Raw genomic sequence first — 15049 nt, 5'->3', positions numbered from 1 at the left:
CTCATCAAACATATTTTAATATACATGCAAATTTGACAAATACTAAATAATAAGATAAATTATCCGATAAAATGGGAGCAGAATGGCAACCCACCTTGGTGCAGAAAACAAGTGAAGCCGCGTCTTTCAAACCGGCAGCGTCCCACGTGCCGAGGAGTCAAATGTAATCAAGCAACACGGCCCACACAATTAAATAATAACATCATAATAATTATAGCTCTTTTATAATTATTCTATATATTATTCTATAATTAGAACACCGAGAACAGTATACAACAGCATAAGCATATAACCCTTAAAGGTTTATTAATTAAAAATCACACATTCATCCTGCTTAACAAAAAACAATGACTTAAAGAGACTTAATTGTGAAATGAACGCTACTGTCCGAGGGTATTTATCTCCACAAATCGCTATGGAACATAATGTCTTAAATACTCAGATTTTCAGAATGACAGAATCTTAACATTTTAAATTTTGTTTTGCGATACCGATACGTAGTGATATTGGTATGTGGAACAACGTTAAACTGTAGTTAGATTAAGGGCGTATTCACAATTTACCCGTTTGCCTTTTACCGTGACTGAGCACGATCCCCCACCCCAGCTGGTCTGCACTCCCCACATTGCAAATAACGATCCAGGCCTTCAGCGCTTTTGTTACCGTGGGACTTTGTTGTGTTGAAGAAAACATTAAAATGAAGTCTGAGGAATGTTACATAACACAGCTAAAATGCAAAAACTCTCTCTGGTGTAATTCACTGCAAAAAACCAATGGTCTTAAGTGTGGTGCCTTCTTCATAACACTCCCTGACTTTTGTATTCGTGACCATGAGATACTGTGGCCTTTTCTTCCTTCATTTGACTAGTGTTCCTCCCTTTCCTCCCAGCCTTGGTTGGTGGTTCAGGCAGCATCACCTTCTTTTAATAGTCCCAGGTTTATCCATCCATCCATTTTCCAAACCGCTTATCATACTGGGTCGCGGGGGGTCCGGAGCCTATCCCAGAAGCAATGGGCAAGAGGCAGGGAACAACCCAGGATTGGGGGGCCAGCCCATTGCAGGGCACACTCACACACCATTCACTCACACATGCACACCTAGGGGCAATTTAGCAACTCCAATTAGCCTCAGCATGTTTTTGGACTGTGGGGGGGAAACCGGAGTACCCGGAGAAAACCCCACGACGACATGGAGAGAACATGCAAACTCCACACACATGTGACCCAGGCAGAGACTCGAACCTGGGTCACCCAGGTGTCATTTATTTTGAAATTCGGTTCAAGTGCAGAAAATATAATTACCATATAATTACCTTTAACAATGAGGGGGGAAAAGTCGAGACAGGAAATTAGGTAACAGTAATTAGTAATCACGCATAGTTCTCATTTATCATGATGTAAAATTATAAAACCTTTTCTGACTATTAATCTGCACATTTCAATAATTGAATTAATATTGCCTAATTTATTTTTCATTTACTGCAATCACTGTACATTAAAGTATGTTTTGAATCTAGCTGTGAAATTGTTGATGCTTTTGTTGATCTGAAAGATGTTGCCGGAGCCTTAGGATATGCCTCTATACACATGAGTGAGGGGATGGATGCATTATTCTATGGAGGCCTCTGAAGAGAATAATTATTCCAATTTTATATTGAGACAAATGGTTAATTCCTTATTAATGCAGACTGCGTTCAGAGCCCCTGTTCTGCCATTGATCTTTTTTTAAGGCAAGCTTTCATGTATTAGTTTACTCTAAATTTTGATCACATGTCAAACTAAGCCACATGGCAGCCCGAGCAGCAGGCAAACACACTATGAGCTAAGGAGCTACAAGACAGAGGAGAGAATAGGATGACCAGTGACATGTGCTGGCCAAATGGGAACAAACAAGAGAGAACAGGACAAGTCAGGGATGGATTCTGACACTAAATACGCCCAAGTGCTTAGAATGGTTTAGTGCAAGTCTTAGACAATGGTATCTCTGGATGAGGCAGCAGTTTGACTCCTCCTGAAGGCCCTATAACTGTCCTGAGAAGTTGTTTGTATGCACTTGCTGCCTTGACATTTGTTGATGTGCATGAGCCCTGCTCGAGCAGTAAAGGGGAGATCGCATGCAGAGCTGATTAGCTATAGCTTCTTAGTCTGAGTAAAAGTAAAATCTTCTCGTCATATAGGAAGCAAGTCTATGGCTGGAAATTTGTACAACAGAGGCATTTAGTTATTTCTAGAAAACTATATAGAGCCAGTGAAGGAACCAGATGTTACAGTAACACTGGTCACTGTCCATGGTTCTGAATACTCTACTTGTTGGGCTGGCACTGAACAAATAGGATAACCGGCCACCGTGTCCGTGTGCCTCTACTGATTGGCCCCCTGACATATAATTATTTTTAAGACTGAAGGGGAGAAAGATCATACAGGAAATTAGTTAACAGTAATTAGCAATCACTTATAGTTCTCATTTATAATGATGTAAATTTAAAAAAATAATATATATATATCATTAAAAACAAAATATAATCCTGATTTAATGTATCCCTTCTGCTCTTAAAAAAGCACATTATGTCTGAAAGACAAATATGTCTATTACTCTACATGTTTTAATAATTTTGTTAATATTACCTAATTTGCTTATCTTTTTTTCTGTAATCACGCTGCATTAAAGCAATTTTTAAAACTAGCTGTGAATTTGATGATTCTGTTGTTATTCTGACTGTTGTTGCCCTGGTGCCTTAGGATACGTCTGTCTAAACATAAGTGAGGGGATGGATGCATTATTCTATGGAGGCCTCTGAAGAGAATAAATGATCCCAATATTATATTGAGAGAGATGGTTAAATCAGAGCTGGATAAGATTTTAACAACGCTGAGCTATTAGTTAAGTTCTTCCCAAACGAGCTTGATGGGCCGAATGGGCTCCTCTCATTTGTAAATTTCTTATGTTCTAAGATATACAGTACTGTGCAAAAGTCTTGTTGAAAAAAGAAAATTACAGATTGGAAACCTTTTAATAAAGAAACTGTGATAGAAAATTCTTGATTATGCTAATCAGTAATCAATAATGGAATATAGATGATTATGCAAAATGCATTACCTAATCAGTAATTAACAATTGAGTTTACAATGTGTTGTTGATTTAAACATAGTGGTTGAAACAATGTAATTTACTTGTCATTAATTGAATGTATGAAACAAGAATGCAAATCTGCTTAAGTAAGAAATTTCTATTTTCTATAGAGGAACTAACATGTTTGCCATATATTGCTTGTTCAGCAAGAGGCCCAGGTCAAAGCAAAGGCATGACCTGAGAAGTAAGCTGTTGCAGAAGATATTATAAAATGAATGCATGGTATTGGATAATATAAAATGTAGAAAAAGAGAACAACGAGTCCTAGAATAATATAGCAAAAGGAAAAGTCCCAAATAGATAGACTTGTTCTAAGCTGATAGGTGGACCTTGAAAACGTAGAAGAAACTGGTATCTCCAGATGGCCAAACTTTCTTTGAACTGCCTGGACCTTGAAAGGCAGAAGTAACTGGAACGTCCAAAAATCCGATTTGTCCTTGATTTGTCAGATGACTGTCGCATTTTAGGCCATAAAAGATGTATGAATTTGTTGCTCGGGGAGCAGAACACAAGACGCATGATTGCTGAGTGTCTGTTCCCTGTGAGCTCATCGAATAATAAAATTCTGTCAAACACTTAAACATCGGACTTCGAGAAATTTCTTCCACAAAACACTCTGTTCTCGTTAACAATTTTTCAGTTATAAATTCCATATTATACACTTTCTTTCCATTGTACTGTCGTGGGTGGCTGGGGTTTTAGCCAGGAGATCGTTATCATCCTCCTGGCAATTACAAGAAGAACTCTCAGTAATACAACCTTATTTTCATGCACTATATTCTGTGGCATAATTCCTAGTATGAAATGAGCTGGTTCAAGTGGTAATTTTATGTTCAAACATTTTTTTTATCTCTTCCTGTATATTTTGCCAGTACTCTGACAGTTTTGGACAATCCCAAAAAATATGGGTGTGGTCTCCTACCAGGTCACAACCCCTCCAATAAACCCCCGATTAGAGGTGTTGCCAAACGTAGAGGTGAGAAGGGGAGTCTTAAAGTATCTCATCTTAACTTTCCAATGAAATTTCCTCCATGTAGGACTGTTTGTTATTCTGTGTCCTTCTTTACATGAATGAGTCCAATCTTCATCGTTAATGATAGTATTCATCTCTAGTTCTCATTTTTCTTTGATATCAACACTGTTGACTCTTTTTGTAATATTTTATAAATATATGATATAATGTTCTTTTTAACCAATCCTTTAATTGTTAATATAAATAATATACTTGTTGACTGTAGGTATCTAAAACAGTTGGGCACTGGGAGGCCACATTTGTTTCTAAGATGTTCGAAGGACATTAGATCTCCTCCATCACACAACTGATCCAACTGGTTAAACCTCTTTTCTCCCCATGTCTTAAACCCTGTATCTAATTTAGATGGTAGAAAAATCAACATTCTGTGCAATTTTCATTGATCTTGATATTGATGAAGGGCGCCCAGCCTCTCTCTCACTTTTCAGAGTGTTTCCTATCCAAATGTTATTGATTTTATTTACTTTCTGTGTATCTTGATTAAAAATAATTGCTATGTCCAGCGGCAGATTTGGGCAGATACTCTGTTCCATTCCCACCCACTGAGCCTCCCTGTCCTGGGTTATCCATACCACTACTGATATAAGTTGGGCTGCCAAGTAATAATTTTTTTAATTAGGCAAGTCAGGACCCGCGTTCTCTTTTGGGTTTAACAGTCTTTTCAGTTCAATCCTGGGTCTTTTGTTTTGCCAGGTAAATTTGGATAACCATTTATTGAGCGTTTTGAATGTGGATATAGGGACCCCTATGGGCAGGGACTGGAACATAAAGAGAAGCCTAGGTGGTATGTTCATTCTAATGCTCTCCAATCTCCCCAATAAGGATAGAGGGAGGATTTTCCCATCTTTGGAGATAATTCTTTATTTCACATAGTAATTTACTATAAATAGTTTTGTATAAGTATGATATACCAAGGATCCCTAGGTATCTAAAGCCATAACTGTGGAATCGAAATTTTATATTTGCGAGCTTTAATGCAAAAGACATTCTCTGTAGTATAAGTGTGGGTAGGTTACTGTAAAATTTGGACGAATCTTAAACTTAAAGCAACAGTAAGGTGTAGCGATCAGGGAGTTCAGTATAGGACTAAACATGCAAGGGAAGAAGTAGATAATTAGTGAAACTTTTGACTGGGCTGGAAATCTGAGGAGTCATACGTAGATATATTGCACAGCAGATATTTTTGTCTGCTTTTCAGATGGTTGACATGACATATTTTCCGACGCGCGCTCTCTGTCCGCTGGTGGGAGTGTGCTCACCTGTCTGCATCGGGGCGGAAGTCCGCCATGCGCAATACAGAGAGCAGAGGAGAATTGTAAATGTGCGACCGTGTAGAGACAAAAATGACAAGCTTTTGTGTAAATAAGATAAATAGCATAAGGCTATTTAGTTTGTTTATTAAAAGGACAATGTATAGACTTGTTCTATAGGAAAAGTAACCTTAAGAACATAAGAAATTTACAAACGAGAGGAAGCCATCCGGCCCATCAAGCACTTTTGGGGAAAACTTACCTAACAGCTTAGAGTTGGTAAAATCTTATCTAGCTCTGATTTAAAGGAACCCAGGGTTTTAGCTTGCGCTACACTAGTAGGAAGACTATTCCATACTCTAACTACACGCTGTGTAAAGAAGTGCTTCCTCAAATTCGTTTTAAAATGTTCTCCCGCTAAATTCCACTTGTGGCCACGAGTTCTAGTATGTCATGTCACTCGCCATCCAGACCTGTTAGAATCTTATATACCTGGATCATGCCCCCACTTAGTCTCCTTTCCTCGAGGCTGAACAGATTCAGCTCAACTAATCTGTCCTCATAAGACATTCCTCTAAAACCAGGTATCATTCTCGTAGCCCTACGTTGCACCTTTTCCAAGGCAGCAATGTCCTTCTTAAGGTATGGTGACCAAACCTACACACAATATTCTAGGTGGGGTCTTACCAAGGAATTATATAATCATAGCATCACTTCCTTTGACTTAAACTCCACACAGCTAGAGATGTAACCCAACATTCTATTTAACTTTTTTATTGCTTCCCCACACTGGCGAGAGTGGGACATGGAAGCATCAACATACACACTGAGATCTTTCTTATAATCAGCTACCTTTATTTCAGTGGAACCCATAAAATATCTGTACTTTATATTTCTGCTATATTTCTGGATGTGGCAGTGTGTGAGGAGATGGAGACTCTGATAAAGTATCATAAGGCTAATAAGAACACAGAAAGGTGTAACAAGAAAAGGAGTGAGCAACTGGAGGTTCTGAGGTTATGGCAAAGGGAGAGGCCTGGAGAAAAGAGCAGAAAGTGATGAGAGAGTGATGAGTGAGAATCAGGCAGGAGTCAAAGGTGAAACAGAGCAGGAGGAGTTACGACTTCCTCTGTATCAGGGACTGTATCTGTTAGTAGAAGGGCCACCTCTGATATTTAAGGGCCACTTTCCAGTAATAGAGGGCAAGATAAAGTTCAGAGGGGAAGAAACAGAAGGATGAAGAAAGTTGTTTATATGGGTACAGGGAAGTGAGCGACCTGCGGCGGCAGACCGTGAAGGAAGGACTGCGAGGGAGTGATATAATAATAGAAGGCCAGGCATGTGGGTTTAAGAAAAAAGGGGGGGATATAAAGGTGGGGTGCGGAGCAAGTGGTAGGGCTGCAGAAGGGCTGATGCATCTGATGGACAGCCCTAACCCTCCATGTAGAGGATGGAGTCAGTTTCAGGAGAAGGAGATAGAAACGGATAGTGAGGAAGGAGTAGAGGAGGATAATGCAGATCATAGAACAGTGGGAAGAAGGAGGTGCTGTGAGACTCCCGATAGGGACACTCTGATGCTCCCCCTGGTGGTGAAAGGAGCACAGACACAGTATGTGCCATGGGCAGAACAGTCCTGGCAGACGGAGCTGGAAAATGGATGAAAGTATTTGAGGAGGAAACTATGGGACGGCTCTTGGTGATGGGGGACATAAAAGCGGTTCAGGCTTGTGTCCTGGGGGTAGACGGAATGGAGAGAATGCTGGCAGTGGTGACAGGGACTCCGTGACTGAGTGTGGCTGAAATGAAGGTGGAGCCCGTAAAGGAGGGGGAGAGCCCAGCTGCCTATCTGCAAGCCCAAGAAAAGCGGTGGAGCATTGAGGCAGAGCAGGACCTGCAGGATTCGCTGTTTAGAGGTCTGTACCGGAGGGCACTGCAGGACACGCTCCCAAAGCCAGTGAGAAGCAGGCTAAGGCAAGTGGTGGGGCTTATTACTATTCCTGAGGAGCAGCTGATCCACGCTATTGACTTGTACAGAGAGGAGGAGGACTCTGCTGAAGAGCATGAGAGGGAGCTGACGAAGAAATTGAGTTAGTCACCGCCAAAAAAACAAGGCCTCTAATTGGCCTCTGGTCCCTAATTAGAACAGAGTGAGTATATACAATGGATGGGGGTTTCCTCAGAGGACACCCATTTACTCACAAATTTGATGATCCTAGAACACGGAGAGACTGGGGAACAGGCTGATTCAGCTGGTGTGCTGGAGCTGTGATCAGCCTGGACACACCTGTCCAACCTGCATGTTCCAGAATCTTGTTTAGTAGATGTTCAGATAGGGGCCAAAAATGTAAATATGTCTAAACTAACATCAGAGCATATCCCAGTGAATTTGTTAGGCAGAGATGCTTTGTGTCAGCTGCAGATAGACATAAAATGTACGAAGGGGGAGTAGAGGTACTCAGTGGACAGTTCACCCTTCTGCAACAAAGGTTGTTGTCCAGCAGGGATAGTATAGCTTATACGGATTAGAAGAAGTTATTGGAAAGGTTTGGGAAATCCTAGAACAGTGGAGACCATTTATACAGGAACAATATAGCAATGTGCTAAATTGGAAATAGGATAAATACAGTTGTTAGTTGCGATGGGAGATTTCAGTGATCCTGGAGTGAGGGATGAGTGGGATCGGCTGATAGATCCGCTGCCTTGCCTAGAGAAAGACGGGATGCGCATGACGGCAGACTGGATAATATTAGGCCCTGAGGGAGTAGCCATTCAGATACGGAGGACAGGAGTAGTGGGAGAATGGTACAACACACCAGAGGAGGAGCCCCCCTTAGCAGTGGCTTTTAATCAGCCCACGCTGGATCTGGGAGAAATGATGGGGCGAGCAAAGCAGGTGGTTTGGGTGCCGACAGAACATGAAGGAGTGCAGGCAGCGGCAGGAGAGAAGCTGGTAAGGAGTCAGTCGAGTGCAGAGAGTGTAGGAGATTTCAGAGGTTAATGGTTGTGGAGCATGATTGGAGTGCAGTGTGAAGGGAAATAAAGGACAGAGGAATGTTGGCAGGAGATGGAAGTGCCTGAGGAGGTGTGGTTCCGCTTTGGAACCCCGCCCCTCCCATCTGTGGTCAACCTTCCCCTTCTCAGTCTCTTATTTCTGGCCAGACGCGAGATCTTCATGGTTTATGCAGCGTGCAAGCGTTTTTCCCCTCCTTGTGTTCCTGTCTTCCTGTGTACTGATCTCTGCTTCGCCTCCTTGGCTCCAAGTCATGCCTGGCGCGCTTACTGCCATCTACGATCAGCCGACCTGGATTACCGACAGCGTCTGCCGTTTCAGCCCTCTGACAGCCGACGCCGGACCCCCGGTTACATAGGATGGATGGATGGCTTCGAGCTTGTATTTGAAATAGAAACATCGCAGCGGTTCTCAGGCAAGAGCTGGACATATTTATTTTTCAGCTTGTTTTTGGTAAAAGCAAGAAATATAAGCTTTGTGCGTCTGTACTCTGGTCTTACTCCCTGCACACATTGATTGCACGGAAGGACAGTCACTGCAGTCAGCTATTCTCACAGACTGACTTTCTCCTTTAAGTGCTGATACTGCAGAAGAAGATGGATCATTTGCTTGCTTAATAACCACAAGCACCCATATTGCAGAATGAATGAGACTGAAGTGGATGAAAGGCCACATCATTCTGTCTGCAGTGAAAGAAATAATAGCAGGAGTTGGAATTGATTATGATTATGGAGAAAATGGCTGGCTATGGTGAGAAAGCTGTGGAAATTTGTACCAATTCACATCGGTGAGGGCATAAAGGGTTATTTCATTCAGTATGGGAAGAATTCACATATTTGTGCGAGGAAGGTAACAAAAGTTCACTAAAGTACACTATATTAACTTTGAATATCCTTAATTAAAATATTATGTACAGTATAACACTGCACCTTTTAACAGGCTGCATGTCTGGCAGTGAAGGTCACATTCAGTTTGCTGAATGTATTCTCTGTCTTAAATGGTCGGCCTATTTTTCCTTCTGCTGGATGATGTATCCAGTTTTCTAATAAACAAAGAGTATACTAAACAAGTTGATGTTCTGTGTGTCTGATACCTGTACCTGTTTGGCAAAGCAGTATATAGTTACTGCCTACACTTTTGGCTGTGCATGTGTGATTTTGATGGGAATATTATATTTTTATATCTGTGTAGACTTTTTCAGCAATAATTGAGTTTATCCTTCTGTACAGTATTTAAGGTTTTGGTAATTCATCATTTATTTGTATTTGTGCAGTGTGCAGTTACCAGGTTATAAATAAATAAACAAATAAATAAATGTGACATCAGAAGAGATGTACAATGACAGTAAAATGTGTGAAAGTACTGGAATGTGAAAAATGTGTGTGAGTCTCCACATGTATAAAGCGGCTGTATACCATAAGGAAAAGGAGCAATGGATGAATTACATAAAGTGCTTACTGTCCAAAACGACAATGAGTCATGTTTGGCGTAACATAAATATTCAGTGAGTTAACCCTTCGAACTCGACAAACGCAAAATGCGTTTTTCGCACCTATTAATCTGAAGCTCTTAACTTTGGTTATGCATAATGCACAGACAAGAATCATATGTCTTTGGAATCAAGAGAACTATCAGCTAACTTCACCAAGTCACCATATGGATGCAAAATCAAAGATTTCTGCCTGGCACTAAGCATGTATTCCTCTGTCACGTCACCGGTGGGAAGTAGGACCCAAATGCAAGCTGTAGGGCAGAATCCCCTTCGTGGGGAGTTTTATTGACAGGCAGGTTTGGGCACAGAGACGCAAACAGACAAGGACACAACTGGAGAAGATAGGACTGGGCACTTTACCAGACTAAGGAATGGGAAAACACAAGGAAGCTGATAGTGACTGACAGAAGGGGAGGAAGGTTGACTAAATGGGCAAGACATGACAGTAAACGCCCCCCTCCCAATCCTGTGCCCTCCGGGTACAAGGGCATCATTAAGGGGACACACAGACCAGGGCAAAACCAAGGACAACAGGGGAGACTAACCCCCAGGACACAACTCATGACAGGCCAGGTAATCCAACAGGGATGCTGACTATGGACCAAAAGACAGACAGTGGGTGTCAGTGGGTAAGTGGGAACAAAGGACACAGTAGAAGGAGACAAAAGGGAGGGATTGGGCATCAAAAGGACCAAAGATGGCACAGGGACAGACAAGGCAGGACACAACCAGACAAGACAGGCAAGCAATGGAACCAGTGCAACAATAATATGGCCAGGAGAGGGGAACCTAAAGCGGGAAGCAAGAGTGACTGGAGTGGGGGCTGGAACAGTGAAATCGGGCTAAGAGGTGAAACCAGGGAGAGCCACGGGGAAGCAAGACTACAGACCAAAGACTGAGGTATTAGGAGGGGCAAGACACTAGGTAGCATGGGAGGTAAAGTGAACAGTTCAGGGCCTCTGATGGGCTCCGGGGTGCCGCAGAAGGGTCACGGCCAGGGGGGCCTTTGGAATCCTGTCTGGGTCTGTAGAAGCTCCACTCGTCTGCGGCAGCCGAGGGAAGAACAGCATCGGTAGACGGCGAGGGGTTGGCAGAGTCGGAGGGTGTCGAGGGGCAGGCAGGACAGGAACTGGACCAAACCAGGGACCCTGCAAAACAAAAACACAGGCCAGTACCTGCGCCATGAGGAGACCGGATGTGGTTCCTTTTGGGAATCATTGAATGGGATACCCTGAAAGACCATCTTGGACCAAGCCTGGATCAGGAGGCAGGTCTGGGTAGCATAACCTCGTTTTTTCCTCCTGGACCTCAGCTCACGACTGGATTTCCGTTGACCCTGCCGTTGTCGCGGCAATAGCCTCCTCGGCTGGGGAAACTTTGGCCACGGGGCTGACACCACGGAGTGGGACTCAGGGCAAGACCTGGAGGCTCCCACTCCATGTCCTCCGGGGGAATGTCCTCCAGGTCAGCCCCCTCTGGGCTGGCATTGTCCGGAGAGTCTGATGCCAGGCTGGGGATGCCTTAATCCAGGCTGACTGTGCCTTAATCCATACTAAATGTAAATAAACATAATGAAATTTAAAAGAATAAAATGGTAATTAGAGGAAAATTTAACGTGTAAGTTTTTAAAAAAATGGGCTTTTCCTTTTATCCAGATGTCTGCAAGCGCTGTGACTGATGAATGGTGATGTATGAGATCCTGAGACTGGGCGACGCTTCCAAGGATGGGTGGCAGGTGGCATTTCCCAGGAATTACAGGCTGGAGATGCCTGAGGAGCTCTCCTGGAGGGAAGACAGAAAAAGAAGAAGGGAACAAGCAGAGGCTGTGGGGAGAAAAAGGCTGCAGAACCAGTTAAAGTTGTACAGGTGGATTGTACAAATGCCCTCAAGTCTTGGTCCATGAGGGTTCCTGTTTTTAATTTACAAAAAAACAATAAATTAATTTTAAATAAATCTTAAGGCTTCTCATTTACATCTTTCTAGTAGTTAAAACACATACAATCAAATAACTTGCCTGGTGATTTTGGAACTTCCGACTCCAAAGCAAAATAATACAGATTACAAGTACATGCATTATTCTACTTGGGGAAAAGGGATAAATTAAATAAAGGGTTAACTTTGGAATCTAAAACAAAAACAGCAATATCATATCAAGGGTCTTCAATACCTTTTTCCTGTGTCTGCTCCCTTTACATGTAGATACTGATATAAACACGTACCTTTAAAATATATTATGTTTAGTTTATAAGCTTATTTCATTACAACAAACAAGCACAATCCATAAGTGCACTAGGCCTAACACATGGTTCAGAAGCCTCCTACCCCACCTTACACCAGCCACATGGACACCATCTGTCCAACTGGGCAACTTCAGCGTCTTGTGCCTCCTGAAACGCCACCTCAGTTTCTTCTTCTTCCTCACATCCTTCTTCCTGAATGGTTTCCAGCCATGATCTGCCTCCTTGTGACACAATAGATCCCAAAGCATTCCCTCTACTTTTCTCTCCTTCTCCCTTAACCTCCTCCACATTCACTCCTACCTCACATCCATTCTCCTCACCTCCATTTACCATATGCATTACATTCATACCAGCCTCCGCCCCCTCCATCTCACCATTGGAGGCCCCTTTCTGATACCTCCACATTTTCCCAAGTAGCCCTTCCCAATCCCTCCTTATCCCCCCCAACCTGGACAGTGGGGGTGTCGCTCGTGAGCACTCCTCCACACCGACTCCCCAGTCGATCACCTCGTCACACAGGTTCCAGGCATCCCAGTACTGGGTGTTGATCCAGGCAACCGCTGTCTGAATTTGCTTTCTGAGGAGTAAATGATAGATAGCTAACCAGCTATTTACAGTGATAATTAAATGAATAAAGACCAGACAGATCTTCAACCATACACAAAATACAGTTGCTATAATTATTATAATCATGGGCATAAATTTTATTTAACAGTAGGGGGGGGACAATAGATATAAAATTTCTCATAAGCAATTTTTGAAGGGGACACAAATAATACAGTCTAATTGTACTTATGAAGATTTGTCCCCACAGTGAAAAACTTTATTTCTGTCATTATTATTGTAGCATGGAGACTGTGTCATTATGTTTATTTTCAAAGTTTTTCTCAGGTTCAATGACAAAGCAGATTTTTCTTCAAAACTATTTATTACATTTTTTGTTATGTTGTTTACGGTCAAGCCATCAACATACAATAAAATTTAAACATGACTATTATTGTGAAAGATATAAAATAAGTAATGTTTTGTATCAAAATCAACAATTAAATTATCGATTTACAGTAACTGTTCTATGCAAAAAAAAAAAAACATCTGCAATTTAAAGCAAACTTACATTAATGAATAGACACTAAACAAAAGTACCAAATGTGTTTTTCCTGGTATAACTGGGCCCCACAAACTCTTGGCATATGTTGTTTATGTTAAAGTTGTCCAGCTCGTCTTTCTGCATATTGCAGACTAACAGACTGTGAAGTCTGTCTTGGCCCATAGTAGCCCTTAGCCACGTCTTTAGTCTGCGCAATGCACTGAAGCTCCTCTCAGCTTCACATGAGGACACTGGAACCACCAACAAAATTCTGACAAGGACCTCAATCTGGTCAAACAAGCCTGAAGGGCCAGTGCTTTGGACAGGATCTTAGTCCGTATTCAATAAGCCTTTAGGTGAAAGGAGGTGTAAGAATGAGGATCTTTCCCCTTTTTTAGCATGAGAAATATTAGCTTGGGCAAGAGGTTCAGGTTGTTGAACATGTCCAATAGGAGAGAGGACAACTGGGGCCATAACTTTTTATAGAACTCTGAAGGAAAGCCATCGGGTCTGGGACATTAACCACTTTGCGAAGCAGCCGCCATGGTGGTCAGTTCAGTTACAGTGAGAGTGATAGTGACATCTAAATCATTCACAGCCACACATTCCTATGAAGGAATGGCTAAATCCCTAAAGAAACTATTGAACTCTAGACAACAAGTGAGAGGAGAAAAACTTGAATGCATTATTCATTTCTAGAGGATTTGCTCGTAATAATGAGACCTTGTTTGCATCAGTAGTTCAGCAGTATGTTGAATGCAGTATGTGTCCACACCTGTCGTCTGATGGTTTAAAATGAGTTTCTTGAAAGAGCATCATACGAGACCTTCAGCGATAAAGGTATTGCAGTATTTCACTGTGTTTGATAGGATTATTAAGGCTGTTATAGTTAAAACTAAGCAATTTACAATAGTATCCCCCCACACCTCCCTGGTGAGTCCCAGGTTAATCATTACTAAGGCGTACTCCTAACTGAAGTCTGCTATGAAAATTCGGGTTGAAGGCTGTGGCGCAATATGTTAGACTGACTGAAATAAAGCAGAGAAAACGTAATATAAAGAAGTAAGGAAAATAGAGGTTAAAATGCACGGTAATTTCTTGTCATATCGCCGCAAATGCACATAAAGTACGTACGAATTCACACTGTTACAACAACCGATTGCTGCACATATCGCTTTTGAAGGTGAATGCGTACTTGCTTACCAGTTATATCCATCCCTGCGTATATAGCTAACAGAATGTCAAACACCATTGCTGTGCTCTAGAAGTTGCAAAGTAACTTGCTTGCCTGCTAGTGGCACTCCAGTACATTTCTAAAAGCCTGCTCAGGCAGTGCCATCTTGTGGTTTGTCATATGTGGAAGCCTCAACAAGCCAAAATCAGCTACTTTTTTTTCCAAAGTACAAAATTAATTTGTATCAGCTAAATGTATGAGTGTTTATAGCCACCGAGCTTACCTTATTGGAAGACAAAGCAGGACATTCACGTATCATGTAATTAATTTAAGAAAGCGGTATTTTGCCTCATTACGCGTGTATTTAAGCTGCAGTGTGGTGGAAGCTTATTACCTTTGAATAACATTCCTTTAAATATTATGCCTCGGCTCCATTTGCTTGAACAAAATAACGCTTCCTATTGTACTGAACATTCGCTATACAATTTGTTTTTATGAAACTTTCTTTAACATTTAAAAGAAAAGTAGAACTTTCTACATCTGAACTACATAGTACGTCTTCGACATTCCCCGGAAAAATTGACTCTACGCACGAGTTATGACGTAATACGCACGTAGCGTAATACAGCTCAT

At 41.8% G+C, this 15049-nt stretch overlaps 1 protein-coding gene and 1 long non-coding RNA gene across 5 annotated transcripts in view; one reads left to right on the top strand and one right to left on the bottom strand.

The window, feature by feature from the left end:
• Positions 1–15049, top strand: part of LOC125722697 (serine/threonine-protein kinase PLK3-like) — a 185800-nt gene that overhangs the window by 90968 nt on the left and 79783 nt on the right. The window lies entirely within an intron of this gene.
• On the bottom strand, positions 10170–15013 carry LOC125722719 (uncharacterized). Of its 2 annotated transcripts, XR_007386520.1 has the most exons (3): positions 14811–15013; positions 11146–12732; positions 10170–11063 (listed from the first exon to the last, which is right to left on the bottom strand). It is a non-coding gene; the product is annotated as an uncharacterized LOC125722719 (long non-coding RNA). The 2 variants fall into 2 exon arrangements; XR_007386519.1 differs by having other exon boundaries at positions 10170–12732; positions 14811–15012.

Source organism: Brienomyrus brachyistius, unplaced genomic scaffold, assembly GCF_023856365.1.
Source record: "Brienomyrus brachyistius isolate T26 unplaced genomic scaffold, BBRACH_0.4 scaffold41, whole genome shotgun sequence".
Lineage (NCBI taxonomy): Eukaryota > Metazoa > Chordata > Actinopteri > Osteoglossiformes > Mormyridae > Brienomyrus > Brienomyrus brachyistius.
The sequence above is the reverse complement of the archived record's forward strand: the minus strand, read 5'-3'. Positions and strand labels throughout refer to the sequence as shown.